We start from the raw sequence: 21,148 nt of genomic DNA, 5'->3' as shown, positions 1-21,148 counted from the left end.
AGGCTGCTCTAAAATAAGAAAGTACAAACTCTCATTGGAAGAAAGAGTCTGGAAATTCAATATATACAATGAAATCACAGGTGCAATAACCAAAATTATCCTCACTGAGGAAATAGGCATCACTGAGAAAATTATATAACATTTCTTAGAGCAGCACTAGGCAGCAGCCCTCCCAGCACTTTCTGCCTTTTCACAATGAAAATATTATAAGTTGCTGCTTGATAAAGATGTCTGTCCCTTGAAAAATAGCTGGAGAAATTATAAAGAAACAATTCTCCTGGGTCAGGAATTCCCAAGGTTTCACTGTCACATACTTGAAAGTATATGTGGGGGGCGGCTAGGTGGCATAGTGGATAAAGCACCAGCCCCGGAGTCAGGAGTACCTGGGTTCCAATCTGGTGTTAGACACTTAATAATTACCTAGCTGTGTGGCCTTGGGCAAGCTACTTAACCCTATTTGCCTTGCAAAAAAAAGTATATTTAGGCTTTTGCTAATTGAGGCTTCTATTTAAGTCCTTTTGATTTTCAAACCAAGATAAATGAATTGCCTAAAAATACAAAGAAGAACAAGATTTGTCATAAATGTCACATTAAGGGGTCATTCCTATTTGATACGTAGTTATAAAATATGAATAAATGGCTACCTAACAGCTAACATTTATGAAACAGTAAGCTTGTGCCATCAAAAGCAAAATTAGAACATATTCTTGAAGATCTGAGACCAAAAGAGGAGGCAACATACAAGTTATTAAGTACAAACAAGATATGAAGAGAATATACTAGAGGTAACTTCAGAAAGAAGAGAGAAATTGAAGAAGAAAGTGAAATGCTTACAGAATATGGGACTATGGATATGTGAAAGAAAAAAAAAAGAAAAACAGGGAATCTAGAAGTCAGAGGAGGAAGAACATAGACTATTCCAGATATTGCAAATGATCAATGAAAAAAGAATTTCAAACTACAAATAATAACATGAAATCATATTTCAATAGTAGGAGAAATGAAAATACAAATAACCAAGCTCTTTCTCATACCCAGGAAATAAGAATACATGACAACTATATTCAATGATGAAAGGGCTATAGGAAGATGGATATACTGATGAGAAAGCCGTTAAGTAGACCAAAAGTTCTAGACTGGGCAAGAAAAATGAGGATACTGCCCATGCCCACTGGCCCTGGAATCTCACTATTAAATATATGTGCCAAAGAAGTCAATGACAGAAACAAAGTGTATATATGTATATACATATATATATATATATATACATATATATGTATATACTCAAAATAGACATAATTGCAAAGCAACTGTGCATCAATTGGAGGATGGTTGAAAAATTTAAATAGAATATTACTGTGAAATAAGGCATTATAAACACGAGAAATTCAAAGAAACATGAAACTTTTTAAAATAGTATTCATACTTTTTGTTCTAAAATATATCCCTCTTCTTACCCCTTCCAAGAAAAACCAACATAAGAGATTTTTAAAGAACTAGAGCAGAACGAAATTATATGAAACCAATAATGTACACAATAGCCACAATAATGTAAATGAAAAGATCATTAAAAGCAAGTTGAATTCAAAACAAATGAAAAAAATCACAGAGAAGAGTTATCTAAATCCACCTAGTTCTTTAAGAGTAGGCAGCTAGGAAGAGATGGAGAACATCACTAAAAACAAACTAGATGAGTTCGATTACATTAAATTAAAAAGCTTTCACACAGACAAAACCATTGTAACCAAGATCAAAAGATAGTCATTGGGCTCACTGCTACATAAAGGCTTAGTCCTAACTCCTATTGCTATTAAACACCTAATTATTTCTATCTACACAGGTTGAACTCCATGAAAAAAAATCCAATTGTTCAGATGCAACACATTCTTAGGAGAAATTAATAATAGAGTAATACCTACAAATGTGTTTGAGTTTATTGACCAGAGAATGTGAGAGAGGACTGATAATGTAACTATTTTTTAATTAATTTCCTAATTTTACAACAACATTTTTAAATATATGTATTTTGTGATACCAATATGGTAAAACACCATGCATTTTATACTGTTATTAGTTAAAGGGAACTTCCAACCAGAATGGTTAATTTGCTCTACTTCAAGAATTCACTATTACAATGAAAACTGTTCACTTTTTCTTTATGGCCATTATCACCCTTGACGAATATTTATTAAATTAATAATAGTTAGCATTATCCCAGTGCTTTACAAATGTTACCTCATTTTATCACAATCCCAGGAATTGGTGCTATTATTGTTTCCATCTGATAGGTGAGGAAACTGAGAGAGGCAGAGGTTAAGGAGTTAGCCCAGTATAACAGTGTTATTAGTGTTTGCAGCTAAATTTGAAATCAGTTCTTCCTGTATTAAGGTCAGGGACTCAAAATTGAGCACACAAAAAAAGTATTTCAGAATTCTTTTCTAGGGAACATTTTTTTTGAAAAGTGTTTGAAATGCTAACTTTTAAAAGTATAGCACCATGAAGGTTCATAGAGTTTTATTTAGTCCTCATTCCTTATTTTAAAGATAAGGAAAACTGAATTGAAAGGGTTTCACTTGGGACATGTCTAATTGGAAAGCTGGTTAGTGATACTGCTGATACTTCTATACTACACATACTGCCTACAAGATACATTCCCATTAGTTAATATCCCTAATGTTGGACATTTTTCAGTCATGTCTAACTCTCCATCCTATTTGGAATTTTCTTGGTTTTGCCATTTCTTTTTCTAGTTCCTCCTTATAGATGAGGATCTGAGGCAAACAGAGTGAAGTGATCTGCCCAGGGTCACATACCAAAAGCTCAGTATTCTATCCACTGCATCATTTAGCTGCCCAGCAACCTTAAAGGGTGTGGCTTGTTTCATTTGAGCCAATGTTGAACCCTGGGGATTTACAATTTTCTGTATCAAAAGTACAAGTGGGGAAGGGATGTGGGAAATCTGGGACACTATTACACTGTTGGTGGAGCTGTGAACTCATCCAACCCTTCGGCAGAGCTATTTGGAACTATGCCCAAAGGGCAACAAAAATTTGCATACCCTTTGACCTAGCAATATCACTACTGGGTCTATACCCTGAAGAGATGAGGAAAAAGGGTAAAAACATTACTTGTACAAAAATATTTATAGAAGCCCTGTTTGTGGTGGCAAAGAATTGGAAATCCAGTAAATGTTCTTCAATTGGGGAATGGCTTAGCAAACAAAGGTATATGTATGTCATGGAACACTATTGTTCTATTAGAAACCAGGAGGGACAGCATTTCAGGGAAACCTGGAGGGATTTGCATGAACTGATGCTGAGTGAGATGAGCAGAACCAGAAAAACACTGTACACCCTAACAGCAACATAAGAGTGATGTTCAACCTTGAAGGACTTGCTCATTCCATCAGTGCACCAATCGGGCACAATTTTGGGCTGTCTGCAAAGGAGAGTACCATCTGTATCCAGATAAGGAGCTGTGGAAGGACTATTCCCTTTAATTTAGAAAAAAAAGCAGATATCTTATTGTCTGATCTTGTTACCTCTTAGACTTCTCTTTAAGGATAAGATTTCTCTCTCATCACACCTAATTTGGATCAAGGTACAACATGGAAACAAAGTAAAGACTGACAGAGTGCTTTCTGTGGGGGGGGGGGAAGCAAGATGGGGGAAAATTGTAAAACTCAAATAATATCTTTAATAAAAATAAATTTAAAGCCTTAAAAAAAGTACAAGTGGGTAAAACTGCCATAAAAACTAGATTATCTGTCTACTATTGGGCACACAGATATGGAATTGTATGAAAAGGAAGGATTCCTCTAAGCTGAAGGATGAGGAAAATGGAAGAGTAGTTGAATAATTTTCCAGGCATGATTTGAATACAAAAGCTCACCTGCTAATTCGGTGTTTTCGAATGGAGCATAGGATTTACACTTCCCTAAACCAAAAAAAAACAAATCACAACATGCCAAGCCAGCCTAGCTCACTATGTACTGATCTGGGAAAATAGTCAAGGCTACTTAATCTAAAAAAGTTCTACATTTACCACTGGTCCTTGAAGATAGATTTGTGAAAACATAATTTTTGTCCAACTCATAGCCTAGATCTACTTGTAAAAGGCACAAACTAATGCTTCTGGCAAACAGAAACATGGTCCCTGGATAGTTTGTCTCTCTGTTTACTGCCAAATATGAAATGGCAGGGGAAATATTTTTCCCCTTCAACTGTATACCACCTTTCTCTGAAAAAAGCCTCTAAGGGAGAATTCCTTTTCCAGGGTCATGCAAATATACATATATTATGATGTAAAAATCAATTAGATTTCATGAAATTTTGCTGCCCCAACAAAAAATAAAAATGTTTTCTTGATTAACTTGAATCATATGTTTGTTACCATTACTGTTTCATATACTACATGTAAAATACTGATTTCAAAACAGGTCCCTGATAATCTACAACATTCCTTTAGGTAGTATTTTGGATTCATAGGGCACTGATGAAATAAACATATTCCTTACATATTAATCCTTAGACAATTTCATCTTCTTACTAACTTTTCAGAGAAAACCATCTATATTACCTCACAATAGCAATCTATACTTAAGTGAAAACATTTAAAAAGTCAAACAAAGATTTAGTAAAAATTCGTTCCATTATCCAAACACATGCAACATGATATCAAATTATCAAAGTAAGGTAAACAACAAAAAATAAATAAAATTAGTTATATATGTGAAAAGTGTACATGAATACCAACAAAGAGAGATCCAGATGCAAAGTGGAAAAACAAACTACGAACCTAAGTATAAGGAAACAATTGTGACTTAAAATCATTATTTTTTAATTCACAAAAGCAAAAGGGACTTACCTGGTTTTGCCACAGAGTTTGTCACTGAATGAAGGAATTTTTGGTTAATTAACTCCACACAGTGGCCAGGAAAGAGTTCCACCTACAAAATAAAAGAAATCTGTAAATACTCCCAATTCAGCTTTGACTAATGTGCTCCATGGACCCTCCCATTTGTTTCTATTATTCCCTGACACAAGTAACAGATGAATTCAATTGTACAAAACAATAATAAAACACAATCTGTTGCTACAGAAAAATTAGACTTGTGTATCTAATACAGCCAAGTATGCAAATTTACTTTTTAGTTTTCTAATGCTTTTTCATACAAATTATAAATATTTAATCTAGCAATAAGTTATAAATGCAAGATCAAAGGCTTATAATCTATAATTATCACTCAGTAAAAATCCAAAACTAATAAAGTTGCTATCTGCCCAATTATACTTTAATTACTAAATTTAAATAGCTTTTGTTTTAAAATGAAGTGAAATATTAAAAAAACACACTTTCTAAACTGATCCTCTATAAAGTTTAATGATTACTACCTTCTTCCTCTTCTTTACAACATTCACGTGGTTCCTTATTATAAATATAAACTTATCTGTTTGGCATTACAAGTTCTTTTGGGCCCTTTCCTACCTTTTCTCTCTTCTTAGACATTATTACCCTCTACTCTTACAGCTATACAAATCTACTTGTTCTTCCTGCACATAACACCTCAGCTTCCAGCTTGGTGCCTTTGCAATGGATGACTTACTGCCTGGAAAGTTCTCCCTCCTCACCTCCATCACTTAGTTACCGTGGCTTCCTGCAAGATTCAGTTCAAGCAGTACATTCTACAAGTGATATTTTCTAATTCTATATACTGCCAATTAACTTTATCTTGTGTTTGCTTGATATACCAACCCTCAAGATAAAATACATGTAGGGAAAACGCTCTATTGGTCTTTTTTTAGGGGGGACAAAGAGATATGTTAAGAATGGGGATTGTGGAGTTTGAAGGGATAGGTTTGAATTCTTTTATTCCTTCAACAACTCCTATACAAGGAAACTAGGCCTAATCCTGAGGACAGAGAGATTGGTTGATGATCCATGGACTATAAGGCAGTCTCCTATGGGAAAAACCATTCATTTGGATGTTGAGAATTTGGGTTTGATTCCTAATAATACCACCAATTTCATGAAATTGTTGCTACAACCTAATAAGGAAAAAAATTGCATAATTAAGCACAGGGTCTTGGGAATCCTTAGCGAATGAATAGATTTGTCCTTTATTGAGGATATACAAAATATGTATGATAATCTATGCCTATAGCTAAAAAAACAGTAGAATAAAGGAGAGTCAATTTCTGGCCATGAATGGCTGTGATGATGAAAAAATATAAAGCACTAGAATAGTGTTGATTAATAATAGCATCATGACCATCATTATTTTTACTAGGTCCTAGAAATTCTTGGTGCTATATTAACATCATCTTCACCCATAAAATATTGCAGTATATTAGTATTGCTAATACAACAAATATGTTAATATACACCCTAAAAACAAAAGAAAGGATTAGGAGCGGCTAGGTGGCGCAGTGGATAAAGCACTGGCCTTGGAGTCAGGAGTACCTGGGTTCAAATCCGGTCTCAAACACTTAATAATTACCTAGCTGTGTGGCCTTGGGCAAGCCACTTAACCCCATTTGCCTTGCAAAAAAAAAAAAGGATTAAGAGGAAAAAACTATTCCCAGGCAATATTTACAGATGTTTCCTTAGATGTGCTCATAATTGGGCTGCTATGTAGCAGATGTTACTGCTGAAAGATTGGAAACCACATCCATTCGTGTTTCCCTCTCTTGACAGACTCTGGGGAAGAATAGAAAAGGCTTCTAAGAATCTGATTCATCATGAAATTCTGAATTGCACATTTTCTTTCAGTGTGGAATTACTTTCATATGTTTATTTGTGGCATTATTGCTTCAATTTGGGGATGTATACTTGAGGATCTATTGCAAACCTATGAGCACTGAAAAGTTTACTTTAAATAATTAAATATTTGCCTGCTTTGGCAAAGAGCCTCCATTAATAACATTCTCAAATAATGTATCTTGAAAAATGTAGGTTCTCATTAAGCATTTACTAAATGCTTATACTTCTAAGCAGAAACAGCAGAAACAGATTTGTTTTCAATTTTTTTCTGTATCTCTGGCAGCTAATGTATGGCTTAATAAATACTAGTTTTAAATGAAAGAAAATGAAGTTAGTCTGATCTGACCTGTTTTTGAGGAGCCCATGTTGATCCTTTGTAAATACTGCTTTCTCTCCTAAATATTTATTAATCATCTTTTGTAAAATAGTTCTTAGAATTTTTTCAGGATTCAAACACAAATTACAGCTCAAGAATTCACCTTCTATTTTGTACATATTTCCTTTTTCTAGTTCTGTGACATGTGCCTTTTTCTCTATTTTTCTAAGATAATTGATAGTGACTCAGTGTACACATTTACCAGACCTTTCGTTATCATGCATGGGATAGAGCTCATGTGGAACTGTGACTTGGGACTTAGTTTTCACTATCTCCCCATTTTGGGAGGTGTCAATTTTCCATTAACTTTTTTAAAATTGCTGATCCATTCCAAAACTTGTCCTAACCCTAACCCTAAGCCACTTCATCCATCCACCCAGCACTAATCCATTCCCTTCTTTGATCTTCATCCTTTCCTTAGTTAAAAAAAACAAAATAAAATCAAGTTGTTGTCCTTAGCATTCCTCCAGAGGAATAGCTCATTTTAAACTTTAGCACTTTCTACACTATTTGAATAGGATGATGCTACTTTAAGGAAGGTGGTCATCTTTTGTTCTAACTTGTTTCTGCTAGCTCAGTCAAAAGTTTGTATACCAAACAGAAGCCTTATTGTATCTATGAACAAGAAACTGTGTTAGCAGTATGAACAACAGATCATATGAAATAGACCTGAGGTTTTTACTGGAAAATAAGCCATGAACAAGAAACTGTGTTAGCACTATGAACAACAGATTATATGAAATAGACCTGAGGTTTTTACTGGAAAATAAGCCACTCCACACCAATATGTGCAAAACACAGTGCTCAACACTGTAAATATAAAGACAAAAGTTTATACATAGATGAAGAATGAAAAACAAGGATAGAGATGAAGGTAAAGAAGAGGTTGCGTAAAGTATATTAAGAAAAGAAGGAAAAATGGTACAAAATGAATACTTTTTTCAGCGTAGTCCAAGCCATGTCAGTAAAAGCCTTGCCTGGCAAGGCAACAGCAAGCCTATGGAGTGACTAAGTGGATGGCAGAAGCCCCCCAGGGCTCTCAGCCCACAGACTCAATAAGGAGGATAGAAGGAAATTAAAGGGGACCCTTTCCTGGCACTGGAAAAATGGTATGTTGCTCATAGGCAGTTCCAGATTGAAATCCTAGGGTAAACAATAAAGAAAAATCATAAGAATTCAATAAGGTTAAACTGTTACATTCTGTTGGGGGCGGGGGGAAGAGGCTTGGTGGTCGCTTAGCGGGGGAAACATAATCCCCTTATAAAGGAATGTTACAGAACTCGGCCCCTCATTGTTTAAGAGTTCATGGGAGAGAGGACAGGAGGGATAAAAGTGTCTGCTGAGAGGTGGGGAGGGAGCGGGAATGTGATCACAGAAGAATAAAGACTCATTATCCACCTCAGGCGCTCTGTCTGGTTCTTACCCCATCAAAGAGTGGGGGCCGGAGGTACCCCGAAGACTCATCACGCGTTGGACTGGTGAGTAAGAGGACGGACTAGCATAAAGAAGCCGGCGTTGTAAATAAAAACCCGGCAAGTTCCCCCATCAAAGAGTGGGGGCCGGAGGTACCCCGAAGACTCATCACGTGTTGGACTGGTGAGTAAGAGGACGGACTAGCATAAAGAAGCCGGCGTTGTAAATAAAAACCCGGCAACATTCATAAATGGTAAGAAGGTAGTTTTAGCTTCTAAGAACTTTATCTTTATCAGGAGAGTTAGAAATGTAAATGGAGGGCACAGGTGTGAGTAGACTATGATAGGATGCTATCCAGAAAAAATATAGGGGTGAGAAAAGGGATTCATTGAGCAAAAGATGGGTGAAATATTGGGGTAAATTATCTCAAGTGGAATGGAAGAGTAACAGGCAACACTAGAACCTCATCAGAAGTGGCTCAAAGAGGAAATAACATACACTCTCAACAGGGTATAAAAATCTGTCTTATGTACAGAAAAGTTGGAGGAATAGTGTATGGGGGGATGTTGGAGAATGAAGCTAATAAGGAAACGCAGATTGTAGCAGGTAGAAGTCAGAAACCAAATGCTTTTGAGGAGGAACAGAATGAACGGAGAGAAAAATAAAGATGAAGAGGAAAAAGCAGTATAAAGGGAAATATAGTATTAGTAATCATGGCTATGACTGTGAGAAGGTTGAATTCATCCACAAAACAGAAGCAGATAGAGTGAATCAAAAACCAGAATCCTACAATCTGTTGTTTACAAGAAAATCACTTGAAGTAGAGAGACAACACACAGAGTAAAGGTGAGGGGCTGGAGCAGGATCTATTATGTTTTTGCAGAAGTTAAAAAAAAAACCAAAAAGCAGGATTATCCCTCATGATTTCAGAACAAAGTAAAAGCAAAAATTGATCTAAATAATATAAGCAGAGAAACTACATTTTGCTAAAAGGATCAAAGACAAATAAATAATCAATACTAAACAAATATGAACCAGATCATTTGACATCCAAATTCTTTTCTTAAGGAAAAGTTAAATGAGTTACAGGAGGATATACAGAGTAAAAATACACTAATGGGGGCTTATCAACTTTCTCCTCTAAGGAACTAAGTAGATTTAACCAAAAAAAACAAACAAACAAACAAGAAGTTAGAGGTGAAGAGAATTTTAGAAAAGTTAAAATATGAAAGACCTCTGAAGAATGAATGGGAAAATGTATTGTTCTAAGTGCTACAATTTACCTACACAAAAATTGACCATGCATTAGCATGGCCCGAGCAGGGGCTGCTCGGGAAGCCTTAGAAGGGCATGGTCGAAGGGAAAGAAGGGAAGAGGCGCCGAGAGCTTGAGAGCAGGAAGGGACCCGGAAGTCCGGTATAGAGCCCGAGGCTTAGGACCAGCAGCAGGAAGTGCCTCAGCAGGATATGAACCCAAGTCTCCCTTCCAGGACAGGAAGCGCTGGGGGCGGGGAGAGTCACCACCAGCCTGGCCTCTGTCCCAGCATTCCCTGCACCGCCTCTCCTCCAGCTGCCTTCTGGGAAATGTAGTCATGGGTGGTGGCCGCTGACTAGCTGGGGGAGGGGCAGTGCCATCCTGGGGCAGAGGGAGGCCCAGAGATCACTCCATCTGGGCCGAGGGCACAGGTCCTGGCTCCAGGGGCGGGTGGGGGAGGTGGGGGTCAAGGACCGGGTGCAGTCTCAGATACAGGCCGGAGAGACGGGAGGGAATGCCAGGCAGAGGGGCAAAGCCCTTGGGCAAGGCTGGGCGGGGGCAGCCGGCCGGGGCGGGGCCTGTCCCTCCCCTCCCCCACCTGTAGGGCCCAGGCCCCTGCGGGCAGTGCAGAGCCCCCAGCCGCCCTCCCCCCGCCCCTCCTCTTCTTCACTGCTGCCCTTGACCCTGACCTCATTGCCATGTGCAGGGCAGCAGTGGGCCAGGGGGTTGGCAGCGGCTGGGCAGGGTGCTCAACCTGAGTCTTCCTAGCCGTAACCTGGGCAGGAAAATACGTGTATGGTTGGCACAGCAACATCTCTGGGGGAGAGGGAGGCACAGCCCTGCCATGCAGCTCCGATTCTGCCCCAAATGAAGGCCTCCACCTTGGAGACCAAGGGACAAGGAGTAAGGGCAGCCCAGCACCGGTGGCAGTAAACAAGCAAGCCTCCGCTGGGTGCCTGCTCTTGGGTGCCTGGGTGCCTGGAGATGCACAGGTGAAATCCTAGTGTCCCTCGGACACTCTTGTGGATTATAATTGCTTCTTGTAACTAAAGGTTTTTGGCTAGGACTTACGTCATAAGATTTTTAAGTGAAATATGAAGAAAATCTTGTAACCTCTAAAAAAAAGGAATTTTTAGAGCTATCTAGTTATAAATCTTTTTTGAGAAATGTCTGTGCTGGAGAATTTCGACTGAATACAGGAAAGATCTTTTGCATGAGAATAGAATGTCATCTACAAGCATGGTTCAACTAAAACCTATGTTTTAAAGATTCATTTTTGCTTTAACATGGAATAAGAAATCACTTTACAACTTCACAACTGATTTTTTTTTCCTGAAAGTTTTGTGATTGTCCTTTTTATATCAGGAATATTTATTGCTGCTCTTAAGAAGAGACACTCAGAAAAAAGAATGTTTTATAAAAAGTTTCAATACTAGGACCTGTGTTTTCCAATCTGTAAGTTCATTCAACATAATAATGTGATGGTATTGCTTATAGTTTTCATAGAAAATTTCTGTTCTTAGACAATTAGAAGTTTGCCATTGCAATATTAAATCAAGTGACCATTAGATTAAGATTAAAAGCATTTCAAATTACTGTAATAATTGCAAGTGGAAAAGTTCTTGCTCTTTTGATCTAAATTCATTTTTATTTCATGATGGGAAAATTATGTTTAGTGGAATCTAAGATATCTTATGTTTATTACATCTGTAATTTGCCATACTTGTGGGAATGTATGCAGATTAAGAGTCAATTTAAGATGTTCTAATTGTTGTCAAAGGATTCCAGTAACAATAGTTTATTTTTTTGAATATGGATAATAACTAAGCATATTAATAGTGAAAACGTTTCTATACAATCTGTTTCTATTTGCAAATTGGGATTATTGTATTGATACATCCCAAATCATTTGTGGTTTGCTTTGAAGCAAAATCACCTGTGCAACATGGATGAAATCAATTGTGGTTTTTCTATGATACTCTTTTTTGTGCCAATGTGAGATTATAATCAATGTTCTATACTTGTGAACTAAACTCACCTGAACTTCTGGTTTTTTGGGAATTTGATATTTGAAGTTTTTTGGGGACTGTTGAATGGATATTATTCTGACTCTAGATATGGAACAGCAAAGGAAATGCTGTTTGGGTCAATGGTCTTTTGAGCCAGTAACCCTATAAAGTTTTAGACATACACACTGCAAGTGACAGGCTCATTGAGAAAGGTTAGGAGAATGGCTGTTTAGCATGCTCTGAAGTTGTTTTCTTCTAATTTGGTTTCCCAAACAGCAACATTAGGAAATGTCTCCCCTGGCAGATTTAAGAACTGATTTAGCACATTTGATCATCCAAATGACCTCCACCTGAAAACTGACATTTAATTAAATAAATGGAATGTTCCTTATCTTACATTCATAGTCTTTATGGTAAATTGCTATAATCATGTCAGATGATCAATATTAAAATAGGTATCAAATTTTAATTCCTTTGGTCTACAGTTATCTAAATCCTAATAGCCAGGTAGGCTAGTGTATAGCCTTGGTGTTTGTGGTCAACTACATATTTTTGTGGTGATTAAATCTTTTAATTTTTTATAATACTAAAGGGACATTTTAAGCAGAATAATGAGTTTTGTAACATCCAGATGTGATTCTTTGTTATAACAGCCTCAGTTCATCAGAAAAGGATGATCTGTGTTCTATTTTAAAAATATTTTAAAGAGAAAATATATTTTCAGTTGATGATTCTTTAAATTCACTTTCAAATATTATGAAAAGGTTAAAATTTCTGCATTTGTCAGTCACCTACTGGATATTCTCTGTGCTAAAATGATTATCAGATGTATATTTTACAAGTTCAATTTAATATGCCATTTTCTTTTTGCAAGGCAGTGAGGTTAAGTGACTTGCCAAGGTCACACAACTCAGGAAGTAGTAAGTGTCTGAGGCTGGATTTGAAATTAGGTCCTCTTGACTCCAAAGCTGGTGCTTTGTTGACTGTGCCTCCTGGCTGCCCCTTAATTTGTCAACATTTAAAGAATTCTCTTTTGCAGTAGAATTCTGTTTTTTATGAAAGTTTATGTTGTTAAGTGGAATAGCATTCTACACATGGGGGAATGGATAAATAAATGAATAAGATTATGTAAAAATGAAATTAGATTAATTTCCTATTTGTATCTGAATTTTCTTTGAATATCAGCATGATAATGGGCATATCAAATTGTAAATTGTGATCTAAGAAGTTTTTGAGTTTTTTCTAGTGATGAAAATATGAATTTTGGTCTGTTTAAAATTTGAAGTAACGAATTCTTTTACTAGAAAGGAAGATCTCTACAGGTAACCTGAACTAAAGAGAACCTCTGGAACAATATCCAAAGGCACAGAACTGCATCAAAGGACTCCAGAAGACATGGATCTGAATATTCCTTTGCTATTTTGTACTTGTTTTTTCTATAGTGTATTTAATCAAAGGGGATTGATTTCCTCCCTTTCAATCATTGTAATATGCCTTTTTGACATTATAAATGTATCACCAAATTTTATATACTGTCATGAACCTTATATTGCCACCCATATTTCTTGACAACTCTAGGTCCAAAGATCTGTTATTCTCTCTCCAATATGCCTATCATCTGCCTTAATATTTCATTGATCTCCAGTTAACACTACTAGTATCCCCTTTGATCAAAATAGGGGAATGTCAAAGTTTCATATTTCTTTAATTGTATATTTCTGATCAAAATTGCTTTCTCAGGAGCCTTCCTCAGCACGGCCACAGCCCTCAGCACAGCCCAGGTCCCAGGGAATGGAAGCAGGCATGTGGAGTTGCCCAGTGGGAGCCACCTGCAAGCTGCTCCCTGATTGCTCAGCCCACGGAAGGTAAAGGAGTGGAGGGAGACTGCCGAGGTCTGTCATCTGTCCCTGGGACAGCACTCTGGGGCTTTGACCACTTTCAGACCCTGGTTGCAGTCTGGGGCCGCAGAGGGGTGAGCTTGTGGCCATCCAACAGACCAGGAGAACAGTCAGAGCCTCCCATACTGAAGTCCTTGCAGGCATCTCAAAAGCTCAGGAAGCACCCCCAAACCAGGCAGAAGCTGGGGAAGTGAATAAACAGAAAAAAAAGGAACCTGACCATAGACAATTACTTTGGTCCCATGGAGGACCAAAATATACAATCTGAAGATGAGAAAGTCCAAGCTTCTGTTTTTAAAGACTTAAAGAAATATAGAAGTTGGACTCAGGCTTTGATAGAGCTCAGAAAAAGATTTTGAAAAGTAAGGGAGGTAGATGAAAAATTGGGAAAAGAAATGAGATAGATGCAGGAAAAACATGAAAATGAAGTCAACAGTTTAGTCAAAGAGATCCAAAAAAGTGGTAAAGAAAATAACATATTAAAAGCCAGTTTAGGTCAAATGGATAAAACAGTTCAAAAAGTTATTGAGGAAAAGAATGATTAAAAAGCAGAATTTGGGGGACAGAGCCAAGGTGGTAGCATGAAGGCAGCATTCCCCAACAACTCCGTCCCCCAAACCCCCCAAAAACAAACAAATGAGGACTCTAGCCAAAATTTAAAGGGGAGAACCCACAGAAAGACTATGTGATACATTTTCCCAGTCCAAGATAACTTAGAACCTCCCCAGGAAGGGTGTAATTCACCAGGACCTGGGGTGGGAAAAAAGCCACTGCTCAGCCCAGCCCAGTTCAGCAAATCCCAGTCCAGCCCAATGATCACCAGCAACAGCTTGAAGGTGAGAGGAGAGAACTCTGCTGCACCTGGGTGAGTGTGGCGTGAGAAGCACGACCACAGAACCTGCAGTGAGAAGCAGGAGAAAGCATCCTCCACCTCAAGAGAAGGTAAGGGAAGTCTGCAGAGGTCTCTCTGCTCTTCCTGGGGCAGGACTCTGAAGTTTGCCTACACACAGACTCAGGGTGCAGTTTAGGCTTCCTTACTAAGATAGCTGGATCCTGCCTTATAGCCTCAGGGCAGAGGGCTGTGATGTGGTCTTCTACATATCAAAGCACAGGCTAGAGAGCTTAAGACCTTGGAAGAATAAAGGTCCCAGTGGGGTGTCCCCCCCAACAAAAAACCCCAAAGCCTTGGAAGTGCTGTAAATTTTGCTTGGACTGAGGAAATGAGTAAGCAACAGAAAAAGAAGCATCTGACCATAGAGAATTACTTCAGTCCTATGGAAGATCAAAACACATTCAATGATGATGACAAAATCAAAGCATCTGTATCCAAAACCTGGAAGAGAAATAGAAAATGGGTTCAACTGTGGATAAGCTCAAAAAAGACTTTGAAAAGCAATTCAGGGAGGTGGAGGAAAAATTGGGAGGAGAAATGAGAGCAATGCAGAAAAATCATGAAAACCAAATCAAAAGCTTGGTGAAAGAAATACAAAAAAATACAGAAGAAAATAATATCTTAAAAACCAGTTTAGACCTAATGAAAAAAATAAAACAAAAGGCAAATGAGGAGAAGAATGCCTTAAAAAGCAGAATTGGCTAGCTGGAAAAACATAAAAAAGCTCTCTGAAGAAAGTAACTCCTTCAAATGCAAAATGAAACTAAAGGAAGCTGATGACTTTGTAAGAAATCAGGAAGAAATAAGACTCTTCCCCAAAAAACAAAAGTTGGAAGAAAATGTGAAATATCTTATTGGAAAAACAACTGACCTTGAAAACAGACCCAGAAGAAATAATTTGAAAATTATTGGACTATCTGAAAACCACAACCAGGAAAAGAGCCTAAACTTCATTTTTCAAGAAATAATACAGCAAAATTGTCCAGAGATCCTAGAAGCTGAGGGTAAAATAGAAATTAAGAGAATTCACTGGTCACTGCCTGAAAGGGATCACAAAAGAAAAACTTCCAGGAATATTATAGCCAAATTCCAAATCTCCCAAATCAAAGAGAAAATTCTAAAAGCTGCCAGAAATAGACAATTCAACTAACGAGGCTTCACAGTCAGGATTACACAGGATCTGGCAGCATCTACATTAAGGGCTTGTAGGGATTGGAATATGATATTCCAGAAGGCAGAAGATCTTTGTTTACAACCGAGAATCAATTACCCATCAAAACTTAACATCCTCTTTCAGGGGAAAAGATTGATTTTCAATGAAATGGGACTTTCAAACTTCCCTAACAAGATGACCAGAGCTGAACAGAAAGTTTGATCTCCAAGTACAGGACTCTGGTGAATAATAAAGGGAGTGGAAGAGAGGGACTAACTATGAGGAACTTGATGTTGAACTGTTTGTATTCCTGCATGGGAAGAAGATATTGATAACTCATATGAACTTTCTTATTTGTAAGAGCAGTTAGAAGGAGCATATATAGACAGGACATAGGAAGGAGTGGAATATAATGGCATGATGTGGTAAAGGGAGTCAATGGGCAATGGGGGAAAGTACTGGAAGGAAGGAAAAGGAGATGAAGAAGCTGAGAGATTTCACATAAGAGTATAAAAAAATGACTAATATTAGAGGGAATGTTGGAAATGTGGAATACTAATGCATTGTTGATGTAGTTGTGAACTGATCCAACCATTCTGGAGAGCAATTTGGATCTATACCCAAAGAACAATCAATCTTTGTATATTTATTGATCATGTTATTCTGTGAATATTATCCTGAAAGAGCACCCAGGAAAATTATTCTCATGGTATTGTAGCTTTACTGCATTTCTTACCCAAATTGCTATCCCCTAGATTTACTTAACAGTGTTAGCTTTGTAAGACTTTTAACTGTTTCCAAGTCTTAAATCCATCTTCAGAGGAGACACTTCATAATTCACAGCATCAATGTTTTAAATTTGGAATAGGACACAAAAATCAGTACATGCTCCTAGTTTTATCAAGAAGGAATGTGAGGATGAGAGATCAAGTAACTTGACCAAGTCATACAGTTAATAATAATAAAATCAAGGTCCCCTAGTACAGAATATTATAAATTTTACTCTCCATCATAAGGGTCAGAATGTATGCTTTTTCTTACTCCCCAGTAGCCTGGATGTCCTCAAGGTCACCTCTTGTTTTCTGTAGTTTCAGGAACAAGAGCCAGACCTGGTATATCATCCATCCTCCTGCATGTACAGAGGACAGCACTTAATCCAGGTGAGACACATAGAGATATCATCTCTTCCTAAAATGGTCAAATATCCAGATGCTGTCTCTACTCTTCACATTCCTAAACAGATATGTCATTTGGGAAAATTTGAATGCAAACTTCAGTGAATGAGTTAGTAAATCCTGTAGAACCCGTATTGGCTCTTCTTAATAAGGCCAATATCATTTCTGCATAGGAAATTAAGTTTTAAAATGAAAAGGATTCTCCATCCAGAGAAAGAAAAACAAAACAAATAAAATATTTATATAAAAAATCCTTCAGAATCTAATGAACACTACATTCAATTTAAAAAAAATTATCTCATGTATTTCATTCCTTTAATCCTAATTCTGCATACCAAAAATAACTAATCTGTAAATATCCTTAACACAAATGTGCATGTACAATATTAACCTGACTGTTCAATGCTGAGGGGAAGGGGGTGGGAAGAGGAGGTAGAAGGAAATTTTGTAACTTAAAAATATTCATAGTCATATGGATGGATGTTGAAAAACTTTCATAGTACACATATGGGAAAAGAAACTATCAATAAAAAAAAAGAAAAGAATTACTAAGAATTCACAGTACATGAAAAAAACGTTCCAAATCTGTAATAAGGCAAATGAAAATCATATAATCCCTTAATTTTCACCTCATACCATGAAAACAAGCAAAGATGGTGAAAATGGCAATATTTAATGATGAAGTGAATGTGGACTAATTCGTACACTCATAGATTTTCGGTGATACTGTGAAATCATATAACCATTTTGATAAGCAATTTGGCATTATCCAAATAAAGTGATTGAATTGTCTATATCCTTTCAGCTAAATACTCTATTCCTAAGTAGGCTATTGATAAAAAAGCAAAAAAATGCACACACAACATACACCAAAAGATTTATAGGGGTATTTTTGTGATAGTAAATAATTGGAATCAAAATAGAAACACATTGATTGATTAAACTAATTGTGCTACATGAATACAATAGACTATTACAGTACTGTAAGAAATGACATGTGAAACTTAAGGCCAAGATGGCAGAGGCACCAGTCACTCTTGAGCTCTCCTGACTTTCCATTAGAACAAATATAATTCAACAGATTTTGGAACCACAGAACTCAGACAAGAACTGGAGAGAACATCTACCAATAAGGTCTCTCACAGGGTGTGCAGGGCCAGAGAGCAAAGACCTAATGCAGGGGTGTGTGTTGGTGGAGGGGAGGAAGAGGAGACCAGGGAATTAATCTGAGAACAATTTGGAAGCATTTGCTATGTGCATGACAGGTGGGGAAAGTTATAGCAAGAGAACTAGACATCTATCTGGTCAGATTGTCTGGTCTGGAAGACCTGAGCATGAGCCCTGTGTTTTCAGCAGAGTCACCTTCCCCCACTTCCATTCCTGTGGGTGAGCATGGTGACTTTTTCCAAAGCAAACAACCCCCACCCTGGTGTTTGCCCTTTGCCCCAAGCTTAAGCTCTGGGCAACAGATCTCCCTCAGTTGATTGAGGATTAAGTAGATTAACTATCTAATTAGAGGACTCAGTGCACATTGTTTGAGTACAACCCAGAACCTGGTTCTCCCTGCCTCCATGCCCCCCCTCCCAGGCCTAGGGAGTGGACCACTCATCAACAGCACAGTCAATCCAGAGAAAGCTTTGGGCATCCCCTAGAGATCAACCCACTGAGCATCCCCCTGAAATGGGCAAGACCTCTAGGGATTTCAACACTGAAGTTTTGTAAGGTAACCTCTCCCCCAACAAAGGCCCTAGGAAAAGGGCCCAAAATGAAGAAAGGGCAGGGCAAAGGAGAAACCATTGAATCTTAACTTGAAGACAATGATCCATGAATAGGTCTCCAGTCCAGAAAGACTTATTTTTTGTTCTGTTTTTGTTTTTCTTGGTTTAGTTTGGTTAGGAAATGGGGTTAAGTAACTTAGCCAAGGTCACACAGTATATTATTAAGTGTCTGATGCTGGATTTGAATTTAGGTCCTCCTGGCTCCAGGGTCTCTCCCCTGTGCCATTTAGCTTCCCCCCCCCCTGAAAGATATTTTAGAAGAGATCAAAAAGGAGTTTAAAAATTAAACGAAAAAATTGGGAAAAGAATGCAAGAATACAAATCCTTTCAAAATACAATCGGACAAGTGCAAGAACAAAATAATTCTCTCAAAAACATAACTGCGCAAATGGAAAAAGAAAACTTCTAAAATAAATTTGACCAAGTGGAAAAAAGAGATGCAAAAGGTAAATGAAGAAAATCTTCTCTAAAAATGATTGGAATCTATGGAAACTTATGACTTCATGAGAAGAGAAGAATCTGTCAAAAAAAGTTTAAAAAATAGAAAGTGTAAAATATCTTAACAAAACAACAGACATGGAAATAAATTCAGGAGAGACAATTTAATAATCATAGGACTACTTGAAAACTTGAAGAGAAAAAAAACCCCCTGATTTCCATACTTCAGAATAAAAAAAGCAGAATTGCCCTGTTATCCTGGAACTAGAGGGCAAAATAGTGATTGAAAAAATACATCCAACCCAACCTGAAAGGGATCCCAAAATGAAAACAGCAAATATTTTGGGTAAAATCCATAACTATTAAATCAAGGAGAAAATCCTGCAAGCAGCCAGGAAGAAACAATTTAAATACCAAAGAGTCATAGACAGAGTTACATAGGACCTAGCTGCATCAACATTAAGGGACGGAAGGGCCTGGAATATGGCATTCTGGAGAGCAAGGGATTTGGAAAGCAAACAAAAATTCATTATCCAGCAAAACTGAGACTTTTAAAGAAATCAGAGCTAAACAGAAAATTTGGACTTTAAACTAGGAGATTCAAGAGATACATGAAAAAGAAAGGAGATGAAAAGAAAAAAAAATTTTTATCCAGTAAGGTGAAACTGGCTATATTCCCACCTGAAAGAAAGATTCTCATAATTCTAGAAAATTGTAACTTAATCTATTAGGGGGAATATGCATAACCAGAGGAATATACACTCATGACTTGTCTGTGACTCTGACGGAATGATTTAAAAATAACATCTCCTTAAAAAAGGGGTGCAATAAAGAGAGAGAGGAAGATGGAAGCGATTGAAAACAGTATATTATGTCACATGAAAAGGTGCAAAGAACCTACTGCAATAGAGTGTTAAGAAGGGAGGAAGTGACAACTGCCTGAATCTTACTCTCTTACAACTAGTATTTCTGACAAAGGACTCATTTCTAAAATATATAGAAAACAGAGGCAAATTTATTAAAAAAAATTCCCCAATTGGCAAATAGTGAAAGGATATGCAAAAGCAATCAAAGCAATCCATGGTCATTTGAAATCAAAGCCATTCATGGTCATTTGAAAAATTGCTTTAAATTATTACTGATTAGAAAAATGCAAATTAAAGCATCTCTGGGATACCACTTCACACTCTCAGATTGGACAACATGACCAGAATGGGCAATGATCAATGTTGGAAGGGATGTGGGAAAGCTGGGACACTAATGAATTGTTGATGTAACTGTGAACTGATCCTTTTTAGAGAGCAATTTGGAATTGTCCAATTACCCAAAGGGCAATAAAAATGTGCATACCCTTTAATGCACCATTATCACTACTGGGTCTTACACCCTGAAGAGCTCATGACAAAGGGGAAAAACATCATCTATAAAAAATATTCATGGCAGCTCTGTTTGTAGTTGCAAAGAATTAGAAATCAAGGGATTGTATCAATTGGGGAATGACTGAACAAATTCTAGCATATGTATGTGATGGAACACTATTATTCTATTAGAAATCAAGAGGGATGGGATTTCAGAAAAGGCTGGAAAAACTTGCAAGATTTGATATTGAGTGAGATGAACAGACCAGAAGAACATTACACACCTTAAAAAAAACATGGGGTCATGACCAGCCTTGATAGACTTTTTCACTCCATCAGTGCAATAATCAGAGGCAGTTTTAGGGATTTGTGATGGAGAATACCATCTGAATACAGAGAAACAACTATGGAGTTTAAACAAAGACCAAAGATTATTATCATCAATTTTTTTGTTAGATTTTTCAAGGCAATGGGGTTAAATGTCTTGCCCAAGGCCACATTCTCAGTAATTATCAAGTGTCTGAGGTCATTTGAACCCAGGTACTCCTGACTCCAAGGCCAGTGCTCTATTCATTGTGCCTAGCCACCCCCATCTTCAATTTTTAAAAAAAGTTATCTTATGCTTTTCATAATTTTGCTATC

At 37.2% G+C, this 21,148-nt stretch overlaps 1 pseudogene; it reads right to left on the bottom strand.

Moving 5' to 3' along the window:
* LOC141491416 (ARL14 effector protein pseudogene) overlaps positions 1–9,995 on the bottom strand; it is a 91,634-nt pseudogene extending 81,639 nt beyond the window's left edge.
* Positions 9,996–21,148: the final 11,153 nt, after the last annotated feature.

The sequence above is a fragment of the Macrotis lagotis genome, chromosome 6 (assembly GCF_037893015.1).
Source record: "Macrotis lagotis isolate mMagLag1 chromosome 6, bilby.v1.9.chrom.fasta, whole genome shotgun sequence".
Classification (NCBI taxonomy): Eukaryota; Metazoa; Chordata; class Mammalia; order Peramelemorphia; family Peramelidae; genus Macrotis; species Macrotis lagotis.
This window is presented reverse-complemented; position numbering and strand designations above follow the sequence as displayed.